The following is an 18662-nucleotide window of genomic DNA, read 5'->3' as shown; positions in this document are numbered from 1 at the left end:
CAGATAAAGTTTTGATTTATATTTTCATTTTGTTGTTATGTAGCCACTTGAGCAACTCAAGTGCTCTATAAAAGTCTATTGTTCTGGCCTTATTTTTTTAGAATTTATCATTATTATTGTTTTTAAAATATTAGCATGTAGCATACATCAAAATTATGTAATATTTTATGCTGTATATTTTACTGTTATTAGCTATTTTAACTTTTCATAATCTCAGTGGATGGTCAAAACACAAATAAATCCAGTAGCTATAAACATTTGAGGTAAAAGTAATTGACATTGATGCAAAAGGTGTTAGTTATGGTCTGAATTTGGCTGTGACTCAGCAGTAGGTAGAAGATGATGGAAGAAAAATGGGCACCCAAAGATCAGACTGAAAAAATAGCTGCCTTACATTTGATCAAAACTTTAAATCCAGGTTGAAGTCTCTTGATAACGTTTTGTGGAGACTAAATACAGTGATAGCAGCATCTTTGCTGCTTATTAGAAATATGAAAAGTTATTTGTAAAAGTACAATTTGGGAAGAGGAAATAAGTGATCATATGGGCAAAATCTTCCATAAGCCATAAGGATAAATAGAACAGTTATATTTCTCGCATACATACTTACTGTAGGAGAAATGTAAATAGTGGAAAGTGCCTGGCAGAAATATGCATACTCTTGCATGTAGCTATTTCTACTAGTTGTGTATACTCTGCTTTAAAATATTCAGGGCTGTTAATTTGCCTGTGGCTGGACAATGACATTTTTCACACATGCTAGGAGTGGATGTAAAGAGCTGAAAAAGGAAGCCAGGTGCAATGCGCCAGAAGTTTTCTTTTGGTCATCAATGGATTGATCACCCCAGGATAATTAGTAAGAACTTGTCTGAAGCTGCCAGCCCACGTGGCTTCCAGCAACCTATGTGTCTCATGTCCCAGACTTCACCTGTGTTGCAAGCAAAGGTGGTTAAAGTCTGTGTATCAGCCAAGCAAACATCATCTGGACATGCTAGTATACATTCTACCATAGGTCCTGTCATCATTAAAGCAGTGGATGACCTAATGAAAATCTGCTAGGGGGTTCCATTCTCCCCTCCATTTCCATCAAAGACTCTGGTGACAAATACCTTCATGTTAAGATGAGGAGCCCTGAACTCCTCAAGAGGCATAAAAATGTCCTCTTACTAAGATCTATTTGGTGATGGTGCATAGTTTTCCTTCTTGTCCTCAAAGGCTTAACAATACTAGTCATGGTGGACAACACTATAGCTATGTTTTATATGAATAAACAAGGAGACGCACAACTAACTTGGTTATGTAAAAAGGTCTTTGGAACTTCTGCATTTGTCACAAAATCATGCTGAGGGCAGTTCAGCTGCTAGGAATATAGTACATGTTGGTGGATTGCCTCAGCAGGCAATTTGTAGATGACCCCATGTAGTCCATCAATGAAAAGATGTGAATCAAATGATATTTTTCAAGTGAGGTCTTCCTGTTTTCTTTATTGGCAAAAAGGTTTATGGGAGGAAGTGTCATCATTTTTGTTCCAAAAAGGCTCAGGATCCATTCTGTATTCAGTCCTGATTCCATGGTTCTCTGGCCTTCTCCATACATACCGTCTGATTCCATTACTGCTCAGAATTCTTAGGAATCTCAAGCAGGATTCTACCAAGGCAATCATGGTAGCCCTAGCCTGGGTGAGGCAACTTTGGTGCCCAGAACCCAAAAATCTCTCTATCCAGTCTCTGTTACACTTACATCTGTGACCAGACCTGACATCTCAGAATTGTGGCCAAGTCCTTCATCTCATGGTGTGGATGTTAGTTGGCGGGCCTACTCAGAGATAACATGTTTGTCAGAGGTTCAAAACATCCCTTTCTATAATAGGAAAGACTTAACCGTACACACTTATTCTGCTAAGTGGAAGAACAGTCTGGGCTCAACAGTGCCAATTTTCACCTTCTCAAACACAGATTCCAGACATTTTAGATTATCCTCTGAAACAAAAGAACTGTGGACCATCAGTGAACTGAGAGTTCATCTAGAAGCTATGTTGGTGGTTCATTCTCCAGTTCACAGATATTCAACATGCTCTCACCCCACAGTGGCTAGATTATTAGAGGAATTTTGAGGGTTTACCCTTCAGTTACAAACCCTATTCATCCCTCTGATCTAAATATTGTTTGAGCAGGGATGATAGGACCACTATATGAATCTTTGGTCACATGCTCCCAGTTTCACCTTTCCATTAAAATAGCCTTCTTGGTAGCAATACTGTGAGCCAGAAGTTTGGGGGAGTTAAAAGCTTTGATTGTAGGTCCCTGGTATACAATTTTTCATAAGGACAGAGTGTCCATTGAGACACCACCCAAAAAGTCAATGGAAGATAGTCTGTGATATCCATTTAAATCAGATTATTTACCTTTCAATATTCTTTCCAAAAGCACATTTGAACAAAGATGTATATAGAAAACTATACAGAATTCAGAGCATTCTCCAGACTATTCATAGCCAATGGAGACAGGCCGGGACAAAACAGAGACTCTCTAACTGGATGTTGGCCAATATTAAATATTGCTTCAAGTTGGCTAATATAATCCCACCATAAAAGGTCACAACTCACTCCACTAGAGCGCAAGTAACCTCTGTTGCTTCTCTGAGAAATGTACCAATCATAGATACTTGTAGGGCAGCTGCATGGTCTTCAGTACACGCGCACCTAGCACTATCCTACTGTAGAGTCATCCAGATCAGTCGTAAACTTAGGCATAGCTGACCTACAGTCATTATTCAGGTACACTACTAGTACCCACTCCCTGCAAGTAAATCATTGCTTGGGAGTTACCAACAATGGAGTATACATATGGGCAAGCACTCAAAAGTTATGTCTACTCTACAAGCTAGGGGTATATTTCCCAACTTGTGCAGACATACTGTACTCATGCTAGCTCTCATCTGAGCTAGCATGCTGAAAATAGTAGAGTAGCCATGGTAGTTTGGGCGACAGCAGCAGCAGCGGCCTACACTAGCAGTACTGAATAGAAACTCACCTGAATCTCATGGGTATGTACTTGAGGGTGCTAACATAAGCTTCCGCTGCCCATACTACCATGGCTACACTACTATTTTTATCATACGGGGTCAGATGAAAGTTAGCATGAGTATGTGTACACAAGCTGAGAATTGCACTCCTACTTCATAGTGTAGATGCAGCCACAGAAGAAGAAATGGTTACTTATCCTATAGTAGCTGTGGCTCTTTGAGATGTGTTTTGTCTATGTTCTACAACCTGCTTCTCATCCCTTCTACTATTGAGTCATCAAGATTCAGTAGTGAAGGACCTGAGGGGCAGTTGGGGTGGCTGTGCCTGTTATGTGCTTAGTTGGGGGCATGAGGTCACATGGAGGGCATAGATATGACACTGCTGACCAAATAATCCATATTGAGTATAGTGGGTGTATGCACACTATTAGTGGAATATCTGCCAACCTGTTCTTAGAGGGACAGCTACTATTAACCAAAATACAAATACTGAAAATACAACAGAAAAACATATTAAAATATCAGCAATCTCCATTATAGTGAGTTGGATTTTTATGTTAATCATTTTTTGTCATACCTATAGACTTGAGTTTTGCCAAGCTGACTATGTGCTCATGTGGTTTTAAAAGTGAGCTGCCAGGATTTTGTGTATTTTTTAAAAAAGTTTCGGATCATGAATCATTCAAGAGAAAAATCCTTCCCTTGTCTCTGTGTTATTTAGGATCCTCAGCCAGTAGAACTGTGTTGTTACTCTTCCAAAGGTAGGCACAGTATTCTGTGCATCTGCAGATAAGTTACGCACCTCGCAATGCAGATTGGATCTCAGCTAAACTCTACAGAGAGCCTAGCATGACAGAGGAAAAAAAAGGCAGGGCACGTGAGTGCAGCACCTCCATGTGGATGGAACATGTTGAGTCCAAAGAGGCTACTGTAGCAACCCTGTGGCCTGGCCTAGGAAAGATTAATGCTCTCCACTGCCTTGTAGAACCAGTAATGCATAGTACTCTTGACTGGTGTTGCTGTTCATGTATTTGATTTAACAGAATTTATGTGTAATCTTAAAAATAGCACATACATTTTACATTTATAACAAAATATTTACAGAGAAGCAGTTCCTCTATTCAGCAGCCAAGAGCTGAGTTCAGAATTCGGTGTTTCCATTGTAACTCATGAAGACATTATAGTTACCCTAAAATAGTGCAGGAAGGGCTGCTTAATTTAGTTACAATGTCAACACTGTACTGTAAGTCTGTTGTGTTACATATTGCATTATTTTCCGATGAGGGGGGCCATAGGCATTGAAGACAGGATTCTCAACAAAATTATGTTTATGCACTGAGCAGTTATTCCATTGGAGAAAAAAAAAGCATACTAGATGCGGAACAATTGTTAATTCAAGTGTTTTAAATCATAGACCAAACAACAGAATCAATTGTTACTACTTATATTTGCTGTTGACTGTTTCCTTACAGTGTTCTAAGAATGGGTTTTAAATTTGGTACAAGTCCTGTAGTTGTCTGTCTTCATAATAACAAAATATTTCCAGTGGTGCCAGATTGCAGATATTTGTTACTTTGAAAGGCAAATAAGTCTCAACCTGAGGCATGTAGTATATCTCTCTGGTGCTAATAAAGCCAAGAGCATTAGATTTACACCAGTGTAACTGAGGGATGAATATGACTCCACAATACATATGTATTCTGTCAATGATTTGAAAACATAAACGCTTACTTAAAAAAAAAAAACACTCACCAATGAAATCACCACAAAAATACATCTTCTATCTTCAAGGCCACTCATCCAAATGTGATATAAATGTGTATGCAGTCACTGAGAGTTTAAATAGCTTCATATTATAAATGTTCAAAATATGAGTAGTGGAGAAACAAAATGTCAGGGTTTAATCAAAATGAGATCCAATGTAATGATTTATTTTCTGGATGGAAAATATGCAACAGATTTTACCAGTTAGCCAGTATTTACCTCCCCCTATTAGCAGTTGACGATGCTTCTGGAAAATATTGAATATGTTTTTCTAATGAACTCTTACAAGTGGTTCTTAATCCTACATAGCTATAAGGGATTTAGGAATGGCGAGAGAGAGAGAGAAGATCTAGGGTGTGGACTGAGCAGTCCTCAGAAAGGAACGTTGGGAGAGGTCAAATGTGGGGAGATGGCTTGGGTTGATTTTTTTTTTATTGTTTTATTTTGAATTCTTTGAATAAAACCAAACTACAGAAAGTGGTAACAATTCCTCTCCTGAAATTAGTAGAATATGTGTTAATACAATCTTTATTCTAATCTCTCATTTGCCAGATATAGAATATGACATTTAAAAAAACTACTTATCAACTTCAAAATTCTTCTCTACTGTCATAGTTTTATTATATAGATTCACAGAACACTAGATAACAGAATGCTGTTTGAAAACCAACAAAAGATTTGACAGAGGCAACAGACAGTATTTTAGTACAGTGGGATTTACTTCTATTTGAAACAGCTGAAAAATGCAGGTAAATGTAGTCTGCATTAATATACTATAAAGCAGGTAAAGGAATTGATCAGTCACTAAGTGATTGATACAGGTTTGAAGATGCTTGCAAAACTAAATTAGATTAAAAAATGAAACAAAATAAACTAATAGCAATTGGCACTCACTATTACTAGAAAGACAGGTTAACAGTTTCGTTAGACATCTACTGCCTTAGACATCTGCAGTTTAACTGCTCTTAGTGGTATAATCAGAGAATGGTGGCTAGACCTCTTGTACGATACATACAGTAATTCACATGCACACAGCCACTTTGCTTTCACTGGTTATAACTCATAATGTCGTTTAATCTTATTTTTCCACCAACATAATAAATAAAACTCTGTTCCAAATAGAATCTTCATTTCTATTTATTTTCTTTTTTTATTTTGAAAGAAATCTTCCTAAAAAGAGGAAAAATGACTACATTGCAAGGAATTTAATGTTCCAAAACACTTTGTTTACAATTTTGTTGAACTATTAAGCATTTCTGCTATGGAGAGTATATTGTTCTAGCTTTAGTCTTTATAATACTGTTCTGTTTAATATTGTATGATCTGTGGGCTGCCATAAAGTTGTTACAAATTGGAAGGCTGATATAACATGAAATGAGGCACCTCTTCTGAATGTTGCTTTTGTTCTGTATTTAACAAATTAGTATGTTGACATTTATCACTGATGGATTTCATTATTTGCTGAAAGGGTTTTAGGAGGTTTGACACCATGAATGGTTTCTCCTACAGACTTTTGAGAATTGATAAAGACATCTTTGTTCTTTGTGCAAAAAGCACAACAGATATCTTATTGACTGATATACACAAAAAAGGAAGGCTTGTATGGCTGCTGCACAAAATAAACTAAGAAAATAATTTTGGGGCCATTACTTATTCTTCTATGTTGTTCTCTCTCTTTTTTGTTGTACCTCATTAATCAAAATAATAAGTAGCAGTGGATGCTTATTTAGTAAATTGAAAGCATCCATTTCACACCATATGCAGTTCACATATTGTTTATAGAAGTTGATAAAAATAAGAAAAACAAATAGTGCATGTTACTAGGATTGCTTTGTTACAAAAATAGGCTTTGGCAATAGAGATCTAAGATAAGAAATATAGTGTGTTGTGAAATCTGTAACTACATGCAAAGGGTAAAAGTCTAACAGAATTAGTGTATAATGAATGGTGTATTGAATGTCAAAATGGATTTAGACAGCATTGAAGTCAGGCCCTTTGTGATTTCCTTTATGTGGAAGAAGAGGACTAAAAAGCAGATTCCTGATTGAGTCTTGAAAGCCTGAAGTTGTGGGTGCTATTACATATGAACAAAAATGTATACATTATATGTGATAGTTAGACAGTTTCATCCCACCATTTGGGTCCACAATTATTTGTGTTTGTTTTATTTAAAAATATTAGGAATGTAAAGCCATGTTTTTCCTTTTATTGTTGGATGGCTTCTTGGATGATGCAAAGTATTTTTGGAGCTTTTTCAGTCCTCAGTTGAGATGACGATGATACGACAATGAGAGTTTTTCTACCAAACTTTTAATTAAATAAGTATTAACACAAACAAATAATTTGAAACGGTTGGAATAAAAATTACTTCCTCCTTCAACCAAGTTTCACTTCTTTGCCTCTTATGATGTAATAATTCTAGAAGTTCTCCAGGCAACCATGCGATCTTTAAGGGTAAAAAACAAGCAGAATCCTTCCTCTTGGCTCTTTTTGTGTTGGTGTATTGGTGGGGAATGGAGGGGGAGAAGCTTTCAGACTTTTTCTTCTATGTCATAAAGAAGCAAAGAATGGCACAAGTTCCATTTTTTTCCCCTTGTGCAGGTCATCTTTGAGATCCCTTTCAAAATCAGGCCTCCTTGAATAAATTTTCACTGAAAATGGAGAAGCAGATACATTTTGCCCCTGTTGTCTGGCTATTTATCTTACTAACTTATTCACACTTTGGCTCCCAACTCAGTTAATATTTGTCAGAAGCTCCACAATGTAACCAGGAAATCCAGGGATTCCAGTAACAGCCATGCTGGAAAGCTACAAATAATGAAATCCATCCACGATCAAATAACATCCATCAATGACAAACATCAGCATTCAGACTGGAAATGAGAAACATCACTAGAGACTGTTCATCATATTTATCATTTTAGCAAGAGTACAAAGAATAGTTTGAAGACTCTGTGAAGGGGACAAGTGCAATGTGCGCGTTTCAAATATAAGGTTTCTAGTTTGTGCAGAGCTAGTGCATGTCTGTCCATCCAGTCTGGGAAGTACGTTTGCAGCTGAAGTGTAGACATACTCTTAAGAAGTGATCTTTGTCTTTACTTTGATACGACTAAATTTACAAGTTACGTAAATGAATGAGAAGGAATATTAATGGATAATATTAACTGAGAATTTCCAAACTGTTAATTTTGCAGCTTGAATGTTCTTTACCAGCTATGTGTGGAATAATGTAGCAATCTACACCCTTTTTTGGTTTGGAAATAATGTTAACTTAATGTCAGCAATATGTATGGCAATCATTCCACATAAAATCTGGGAGAAAGCTCTATCCTCAAGAGTCTGGACCTAATTTTGCCCTTAGATGTGTGCATACAACTCACACTGAAGTAAGTGGGAACATTATACATCCATCTCAGGGAAGAATTTGCCCCTGCTCCTCAGGTGGGACACTTCTGCCTCTGAAGACCCTTAATGCTACTTCTTGTGTCAGCCAGAGCAGAGGTGTTTCAAATTCAGTCATACTTTGCATCAGTTACCTTCCCTGTAAACAAAGAAAATAGGACAACAAAATATTACATAGATGCAGTGGATCTGAGATAATATTGGCAGACAAATCTTAACTTTGGGAATATTCTGACATTTTAGTGCTTATTTCTCAGCCTTATCATTGCAGTAAGCAGTAGATTTTGCATTCAATTTCCCTGTTTGTTTCTTTAAGAAAGAACATTGGGCACTTGTAAGTTCCTTGCTTGGAAGTACTTGGCTTGTGGTGAAATTTAGTGGTATTTCCTACTGTGAATACTCAGTACAGGAACATTAGTGACATTGATTCAAAACCAATTATTTTCAGATTTAGCAAAATGGGTAGTCCTCGCTGAGGGCTAGTCGCATGCTGATTGTGAAGCTTAAAAGTTGTACCTTTTTTTAGTCATTTGTATGAGCAAAATGTAGAAAGATTATTTTACAGTGAGACAGGTGTATTTATTTAAGAAGTCATTCCAAAAAGACTCAAGGGATTTCCCTTACACTTCCCAAAAATAATTTCAGTAACATGACCCTGTCCTTCCACACATTCTGCCAGACCAAGCATAGAAAGCTTTAGCCTTTAAAATATTTTTCTTTAGAAAGTTGGTACATATGTTTTTACTGTAAACCATTTTACAGGACTGTGCTGCACTCAGTTACTATTTCATTTGCCTCTCTCCACTCACAGGGCCATCCATTTGCTGCCCTCAATAGATCCTGTGAGCACAGAGTGCCTTTAAATGCTGTGGTACTACTATACTTACACTGAAGGGGGAATATTAAGCAAGAAAAGTCCTTTGTGCTACGTAGCTTTCCTCTGTGATGCATATTTGTAAAAACATGGAGAGGGGCTGGCATCACTATATGGTTCCACATGCTTAAACCCACAGAGAGGCCTCATCTGTCCATACAGCCTTTCTGTGACAAGTGTTAGGGTTTGAAGGATGATTTCTATTTCTGGACCCCATTCGTAGTCAGGCTTTACTGTTGGCTAGGTGGAAAGGAAGTGGCATTTGGCGCCTATATCTCATATTGAAATGGTCACAAGATGAGGTGGTTTGTTCACAACCAACACCTGAATCACAGGGACCATGCTGAACCAGAAACCTAAAATATGGTGTCATTTCATCCTGCTCTTAACTTGACTCATGTTTTGAATAAGAGCATTTCCAAAGATATAGTTTACCACCATGTTGGATATTATTGAATGGTCTTTGACAGCATAACATCAATAAGTAAGTTATAATGTACTATGATTATAATAAAACTTACAGAAAGCTTTTTTTCTGGTACCATCAATATGTGGGAGGAAGAGCTTTTGAAAGAAATGAGTAGCCCTATTATGGGTCCAATTGTTCTAGGATGATGATCTTGTCTAAGGCACACAAGGTCAGGGGCCTAAGAGTGGCCTGAAAAAAACTTCTGTGTGAAAGAATTTTGAGAGTTCCTGCCTTGCTATTGTACGTTGTCCAGACAGTAGGAGAAGCCAGAACTGATCCTTGAAAGGAGGGTGGAGCATCAGAACTGAATACATATTTAAGAAGAAGAAGGGAAAAATGTTTCATTTCTGGTAAGACTGGTGCATGACTTAAATGCCCTAGGATTTTGCTACGTGTAGTTTATGTGTAGTTTACTTGGCTATTTAAAGACAGCTCCTGTTTTAGTTACTATAACAGTACTTTTTACACTTGCAGTCTTGAGATAAAGGACCCTATTTTCAAATATGGACTCCTTACCTAGACAATTCAGTCCTGTATATGAGATTGAATGTCCTATTAAGGTGCACGTCTCTGTTAATAGAGACCATCATCCATGATACAGCAGGATTTCCTGATACAGTGTAAGAAGGAAAAATACATTTCTCAAGTTTTTTGTTGTTGTTTGGTTGTTTGGTTTGTTTTTTTTTGGTGTGTGTAACTAGGCTAGAAGTCTAATTTTTAAAAGCTTAGGGCTAAATTTTCAAAGTGTTGGGTAGGCTTTTAACCGTGTTGATTTCCTTTATCTTTAAAGTGAATCATGTGTCTGAAATAACGGCCAGAATTTTGCACGTATATCCTTTATGAAGTGCACTTTGTTAGTCTTTCATTCGTGTTTGGAAAAAAAGGAGTGTTAAATGAAGCAAGGGATGTTAAATTCAGGGGGACTAGCTTGATGGTATGGGATATTTCAGTTCTCTTTTGTGCATCTATTTTATTGCTCTTCTGGGAATGCATCAAAATTTATCAAATGAGGCTTTGTGTCCATTTCAGCTAAAGCTAATCTGATTAATCCTTCTATGGGCATTAGAAGAGCTATCCTGGCATATGAAAATTATAGTTTGTCAGCTCTCATAAATGTTTCCAATATGGCTTAGTTTATTACTGTTAATCAAGGGGTTCCTGAGTTACCCCCATTCCTGAAGAAGATTTCTCTGTATAAACAATGTTTGTAAGAATCAAACCCATGGCTGATTTGTAAAACCAAAGACGTTTTAAACTCAGACTAAAAGCTATTCAAGTTATATATACAGCAACTGCTTGCTGTATGAATATAGAGTCACACAAACAGTGACTTCTCCTTTTGAGCAAGGATTTACCTTTAGTCTGTTCATTGAGTATCCAAGGAAAATGGATAATCTGGATGTTAGCGAAAGGGAATAACCAGAGACCTCCTGCAAACACTGCTGATTTTCATGTCTTACTCTCTGAATTTAGGTTCACATCTCTTTTTCCTCTCCATTTGTTCATCTTCTACAAAGCTTCAAGCCAAATAGATAATTTATACCGTATTTAGCAATAAGAAAGGCAGCCTGTTTTGAGTAAGATTACCCATACCTGTATAAAAGCTCAAATAATCTGATTTTGTGCAGGGAACTAAGTGGGGATGGAATTCACACTTGACAGTCTTTGGGCAGGCTGCCCCTCTCTGGTTTGGGGTTTGAATGTTGGATCCATTTAGTCATGGAGCCTGTGGCCATACTGCCAGCCTATAATGAACTGAAGCAGAGCACACACTCTTGGCATGCAAGGGTCGCAGAGACCGTTCTTTCGTCTAGTATTGCCTTGCTCTGCCCTTGCACAGCACTACAATGTGGTTTATGTGGTGCATAGAGATGTGTCAGCTGGCTGCACCAGGGTGACTGTCACCCATAAAATGAGTGACTTGTTGGTTCGATGGTTTGAATTTCTGGAAAGAAACCTGTTTCTGTGTAGACAGCTTTTATTTATATTCTCAGTCTGATGTTTCTAATGCTCTAAAAGCCACCGCCTGCCTCCACAACATCTCATTTGACATCACTATATATCCTTACGTTTTGGGCAAACGGGTGGAGTACAGTGTAAATGCCTGCAGCTCAAGATGTGGAGAATTGTTCTCATCAGTAGTTGTTTAACACACAGAGTAAAATGTACAGACAACACAGGACATTATAGGTACTAGTAAGGTACCATGTTACTCTATGATACTAGAAAGGTGGATCACAACAGCAAACTGACAGTCAAAGACAGACTTGAATAAAAATAATACTGGAAGAAGATTGTTCCCTGCTTCACTTACCTGGGAAATTGTAGGTTAGATACAGTGATATTCAAAAACTAATGAGAAGTTGGATTTTCTTACAGATTACATTTAAAGAGATGCTGTCACTTTGAATTTCTAATTGACTAATTTTTACAAATTCCAGTTTCTGGTAGAGCAATTTAAAAAAGCACATTCTGATGATTTTTTTAAAACATTCCTTTAAAAATATTTTAACAGGATTAATTTTATTCCTCTGCTGATTTTTAATAAGGGTTTTCCATAAAAGGATAAACTAACTAGTTCGTTAAATAGGAGAGAGTAAAACTGACTGTACCGGAGGTACTGAACAAAATTTTTATTCTTTAACTTCTTTCAGTTATAGTGATCGTGAATGTTTATTTTAACTATAGAAAGTGCAAAATTTTCAAGTAGAAATGTTATTTTCCAGTTGATGGGATTGGAGGGTCTCCTTTAAGGATCTCTTCTGTTATCTTGATAAATAAGTGAGGAGTTATATCTATAACTCTGTATATTACATGAGAATGTTTCTCTTAATCCCATCTATTCAAGCTTCAAAAGAGGTCGGACAAGTTTGTTAGAAATGTGCTTTGCACACTGTCAGATCACTAACTAAAGAGCTACTAATTAAGTGTACACATGTGCAGTAAGCTAGAGTCTATATGTCTGCTCTTTTCCTGTTGACTAAAAATTACATGAGAATAGTCAGCGATGGCACATTTCTGCAGCTATGTTCTAATGGGCACCTGTATATAATTAGTCTGGAGACAAAGTTGTACAGAATTGCTGCCAGAGAGATGGCTTCTCAGCTAGTTAGACTACTGTTCTGATCTCTGCCCCTCTTGGAAACCTTTTATTTATTCGTTACGGAAATCCAAGTGGGCGAATTTTGATTGTCCTTGTTGTGTACTGAAGTAATCAAGTCTAATGAAAAAAGTGTATCTCTGCTGCTCAGACCAAATGAAAAATAATTCTTCCCCTTTGGGGCCCAATTCTCCATTCCTATGTGTTATACTCGTCTCTTCATACCATATTTTTGTGTTCATATTTCACATACTGTAGCTTAGTTGGGAGAGGCACTTTAGACCTCATTCAATCAAATTATGTGGCAATCAAACTTCTGAGGGTTATGATTTTGGTCAGAATAAAGCCCTTTTTGTTTGAAAACTGTACCCAAGTATGTACTTGTTGAAAGCATTTTTCTGTAATGGGCATTAGGAACCACTCCAACTTTCTGGGAAGATTGCTGTATTTTTTGTTTGCTGGGCGTGGCTTTCAGTGCTCCTTACCACACCCTTGCAACCTGTTCTGGCCTGCTGGCAGAAGTTATTTGCAAATTGGGCCAGCAAGTTTTCAAGTGAAACTTGAAAAGACAGCACCTTCAGGCTCTGTATAGGTTGCACAGAGTGGGTCAGGCCTTAATGTAATTGCAGAAGTAAATTAACTGTTCACATCCCAAACTCAGATCAAGTTCTACTTTTCCACATAAGGGAAGAGAAGGTTAAATTCCTGTAACTTTGGATGGCGAGGAATGGCCATGACTTTTTCTTCTCTGTTAAATACATATTTTAGATTGACATATGACAGTACAACGATGTATGTTGCAGACTCCAGCTCAGGAGCCAGTTAGAAAACCCATTCTTAGACCAGGGCTTGTGTCTGATGGTATCAGGATTCTGGCCCCTAAAGACCAGAGACAGTAATAGTTTGAGAGGATTCATTATCCTACTCCAGGTGTCTGGGGAAAGTGGAAGAAATAACCAAAACAGATAGTGGATAAGAGGAAGATGGGCCTAGGCAATAGTTAGTGTCTAGGAGGGGGAGGAGTAGAAAAGGCCTGGCCTATATTCCTTTAGGGGCCCAAGACCAAGAGCCTTGTACAGTGGGTGGGGCTCCCCTCTCTCCCAGCCAGGCCAGACTGGTGTTTGGGGTAGTTAGACTCATGTGGGAAATTTCAAGAAGAGAATGATCAGATGACTGGGTGACTCAAAGAGGAGACTTCAAGCCCAATGAGAGAGAGAGTTCACAGGCCAGGAAGGCCAAGACTTAAAGGGAGACAGCCCCAGAAGGAAGGCTGTGGAAATTTAACCTTGGACTAAAGGGGAGAGGCTAGGGAGGGCAGGACTGGAACCTCACAGTCCCATGAAGGAGGGCTTTGGACCTTCAACTTAGGGATGGACAAAAAGGTGACTGAAAAGCAGGGCACAAAAGGAAATGCATAGGCTCCGGGTGGTTCTCTGCCCAATGCTAATTGTAGGAGGCACAGGTGCTGACTTTCCAAAGTGCCAGGGGGTGCTCGAACCCCGGCTCTGCCCCAGGCCCACTCCACCCCTTCCCCCCAGACCACACCCCCGCCCAGCCTCTTCCTGCCCAGTTCCACCCCCTCCCCCAAGCACGCCACATCCCTGTTCCTTCCCCTTCTCTCCTCAGCCTCCTGCCCACCGCAAAAACAGCTTGTTGAGGTGGGCAGGAGGGAGAGGGAGGCACTGACATGTGGGGCCTGCCAGCGGGTAGGAGGCATTGGTTGGGTAGAGGAGAGCTGATAGGAGGGCTGCCGGTGAGTGCTCAGGACCCACCGTTTTTTCCCTGTGGGTATTCCAGTCCTGGAGCACCCATGGAGTTGGAACCTGTGGTAGGAGTGGGGCAGTTTCTAAGCATGCCCCCTTGCTGCGTGGAGTGCCACTGCTGTTCCCCCTCTTTTGGAGTCTAATTTATTAAACATAATCCAGCTCCCAAAAGAGAATCTTTTTGCCAACCCCTAGGCTGAGGACCCCAAAGCCCTCTTTCCTGGGACTGTGTGGTTTCAGGCCTGACCACTCTGACCTGTGTACTCTCTCTGACTGGGGTTGGTGCCTTCTTCCTAAGTCACCCACCCTGTCATCTGTCTCCCTTGATGTTCCCAGTGGCTCTAATTACCCCAAACTCTAGTCTGGGCTGGCTGGAAGAAAGGGAAGCCTTGTCCCACTCACTCAGAAAGGATCCTGGTCCCAGGCCCTAAAGGAACAGCAACCTGGGCTTTCATACTCTCACCTCACCCCACCCCCCCAGACACTAACTATTGCCCGGGACTATCTTCCTCTCACTTAGTGTCCATTTTAATTTTACTTTAATTTTAATTACTGCGTTGGGCCTTCTCTGGACACCTGGAACAGGATAGCTTTCCTCTTAAGCAGCCTCCTCTGGTCTTAAATGGCTAGCACCCCATTACATTGACATGTCTTGTAGTCTGGTTATAAATAAGAAGCTTTATTTTCATTCTTACTGACAACACAAGAATATGTATGTAGTGTAGATCTAGCTGTGTCGATCTCATAATATTAGAGAGACAAAGAGGGTGAGGAGCTCTGTGTGGCTCAAAGGCTTGTCTCTCTCACCAACAAAAGTCAGTCCAATAAAAGATATTACCTCACCCCCCTTGTCTCTCTAACATGAAACCATGTCCTCCATCCTTTGAGAGAAAAGGAGAAAAGCTGACAGCACAGGGATCAGAAGGCTGAGAAAGTGCAGCCACCTATTTGAATGATTTTGGGACTCTGGTTTGGAGAAAAAAAAATCTTACATGTGTTAGCTGTTCCACTGTGTTAAACCAATGTAACATCTTTAAAATATGACAACAGCTGAAGGCAGCCAACTACATATTGACAAATTTTGTAAGTGTTTATATACAATTGCTAAAAGTATAATAAGGGTGAACTTGAGTGCTTGGTATTAAATGGGGATATTGATATCATAGGCATCCCAAAAACATGGTGGAATGACGATAATCAAGGGGACATGGTAATACGAGGGTACAAAATATATAGAAACAACAGAGTATGTAGAGCTGGTAAGGGAGTGGCACTATATGTGAAAGAAAGCATAGTCAAATATAGGAAAAATCTAAATTAAATAAATCCAACTGTGCCATAGAATCTCTGCAGATAAAAATTCTATGCTTGAATAATGAGAGTATAGCAGTAGAATATACTACCGACCAACCTGACCAGGATGGTGACAGTGATTGTGAAATGCTCAGGGAGATTGTAGAGAGGCTACAAAACCAGAAAACCCAATGATAATGGGGGAATTCAACTATCCTCACATTGACTGGGTACATGTTACCTTAGGGCAGGATGCAGAGATAAAATTTCTAGACACCATTGATGATGGCTTCTTGGAGCAACTAGTCCTGGAACCCACATAGGGAGAGGCAATTCTTGATTTAGTCCTAAACTGAGCACAAGATCTGGTCCAAGACATGAATATAACTGAACCGCACGGTAGTAGTGACCATAATGTAATAACATTTAACCTCCTTGTACAGGGGAAAATACCAAAGAAACCCACCACAGTAGCATTTAACTTCACAAAGGGGAATTATGCAAAAAATGAGGAAGCTAGTTAAACAGAACCAAACAGGAACAGTCACAATAGTAAAATGTCTGCAAGCTGCATGGAAATTTTTTTAAAACACCATAATAGAGTCTCAAACTAAATGTATGTCCCAAAAGACAAAATAAAACAGAGGATCAAAAAATGCCACCACGGATAAACAACAGAGTAAAAGAGATAGTTAGAGGCAAAAAGACACCCTTTTAAAAATTGGAAGTCAAATTCTACTGAGGAAAATAGAAAGGAGCAAAAACTCTGGCAAGTCATGTGTAAAAGTATAATTAGGCAGACCGAAAAAGATTTTGAAGAGCAAGTAGCAAAAGACACAAAAACTAAGAGCAAAAAAAATTGTAAATACATCAGAAGCAGGAAGCCTGCCAATTAGTCATGAGGGGCCACTGGATGATCAAGATGGTAAAGGAACTTTCGAGGTAGAAAAGGCCATTGCGGAGAAGCTAAATGTACTTCTTTGCATAGATCTTCACTGCAGAGGATGTGAGGGAGATTTCCATACCTGAGCCATTCTTTTCAGGTGACAAATCTGAGGAACTGTCCCTGATTGAGTTGTCAATAGAGGAGGTTCTGGAACAAATCAATACATTAAACAGTAATTAGTCACCAGGACTAGATGGTATTCACCCAAGAGATCTGAAGGAGCTCAGATATGAAATTGTAGAACTACTATCTGTAGTATGTAATGTATCACTTAAATCAGCCTCTGTACCAGATAACTGGAGAATAGCTAATGTAACGCTTTTATTTTATTTTTAAATGCTCCAGAGGTGATCCGGACAATGACAGGTCAGTAAGCCTAACTTCAGGCCCAGAGAAACTGGTTGAAATGAAAAGAACAGAATTAGCAGATACATAGATGAACACAGTATGTTGGGGAAGAGTCAAGACAGCTTTGTAAAGGCAAATCATGTCTTACCAATTGATTAGAATTCTTTGAGGGTGTCCACAAGCATGTAGACAAGGGTGATCCAGTTGATAGTGTATTTGGACTTTCAGAGAGCCTTTGACAAGGTCCCACTCCAAAGACTCCTATGCCAAGTAAGCAGTCATGGGATAAGAGGGAAGGTCCTCTCAGGGATCACTAACTGCTTAAAAGATAGGAAACAAAGGGTAGGAATAAATGGTCAGTTTTAACAGTGGAGAGAGGTTAATAGCAGGATTCCCCAAGGATCTATACTGTGACCAGTAAATGACCTGGAAAAGGGGGTGAACAGTGAGATGGCAAAGTTTTCAGATGACACAAAGTTACTCAAGATAGTTTAGTCCAAAGCAGACTGTGAAGAGTTACAAAGAGATTTCCCTGAACTTGATGACTGGGCAACAAAATGGCAGATGAAATTCAATGTTGATAAATGCAAAGTAGTGCACTTGGAAAACATAATGCCAACTATACATACAAAATGATGAGGTCTAAGTTACCTGTTACCACTCAAGAAAGAGATCTTGGAGTCATCGTAGATAATTCTTTGAAAACATCTGCTCAATGTACAGCAGAATGTTAGGAATCATTGGGACAGGGTAAATAAAAAACAGAAAATATCATAATTTCACTGTATTAATCCCTGGTACGCCCACACCTAGAATACTACATGCAGTTTTGGTTGCCCCATCTCAAAAAAGACATACTGGAATTGGAAAAGGTACCAAGAAAGGCAACCAAAATGATTAGGAATATGGAACAGCTTCCATACAAGGAGGGATTAGAAAGACTGGGACTGTTCAGCTGAGAAAAGAAATGACTAAGGGGGAATGTGATAGAGATCTATAAACTCATGAATGATGTGGAGAAAGTGAATAGGGAAATGTTATTTACTCCTTCATATAACACAAGAACCAGGGATCACTCAATGAAATTAATAGGCAGAAGGTTTAAAGGAAACATAAAGAAGTACTTCTTCTTCATACAACGCACAGTCAATCTTTGGAACTCATTGCCAAGGGATGTTGTGAAGGCCAAGAATATAACTGTGTTAAAAAAATTGGATAAATTCATGGAGGATAGGACCATCAATGGGTATTATTGTAAATGGTCAGGAACATAACCCCATGCTCTGGGTGTCCCTAAACGTCTGACTGCCAGGAGCTGGGACTTGATGAGAGGGCATGGATCACTTGAAAATTGCCCTGTTCTGTTCATTCCCTCTGGCACGGGTCACTGCTGGAAGCCAGGATCCTGGACTAGATGGACCACTGGTCTCACCCAGTATGGCTATTCTAAGACATTTTTTTTAAATATTTATTTTCTCTTTATCTTACTGGTTATTCTATTTCATGTTTTAGCTGTATGCACCAAACCCTATGGTAGTCCCTATTGTGTTAGTTTAGAGCTTTGCCTGAATGCCTGAAAAGAAACTGCAGAATTTGGGCCAATCAGAGTTTAAATATTTTCATTTTGAAAATATCATTGATAGAGAAAGTCCATTGTTCTAAGTAACAGCACAGGTCAG

The 18662-nt window shown here is 38.9% G+C and overlaps 1 protein-coding gene and 1 long non-coding RNA gene across 22 annotated transcripts in view; one reads left to right on the top strand and one right to left on the bottom strand.

The window, feature by feature from the left end:
• Positions 1–18662, top strand: part of LOC120407914 (aminopeptidase O (putative)) — a 416076-nt gene that overhangs the window by 210776 nt on the left and 186638 nt on the right. The window lies entirely within an intron of this gene.
• LOC120407920 lies at positions 6434–16775 on the bottom strand. Its single transcript, XR_005600329.1, has 3 exons — positions 16715–16775; positions 8169–8329; positions 6434–7439 (listed from the first exon to the last, which is right to left on the bottom strand). It is a non-coding gene; the product is annotated as an uncharacterized LOC120407920 (long non-coding RNA).

Source organism: Mauremys reevesii, linkage group 6 (genome assembly GCF_016161935.1).
Source record: "Mauremys reevesii isolate NIE-2019 linkage group 6, ASM1616193v1, whole genome shotgun sequence".
NCBI classification, from domain to species: Eukaryota; Metazoa; Chordata; order Testudines; family Geoemydidae; genus Mauremys; species Mauremys reevesii.
The sequence above is the reverse complement of the archived record's forward strand: the minus strand, read 5'-3'. Positions and strand labels throughout refer to the sequence as shown.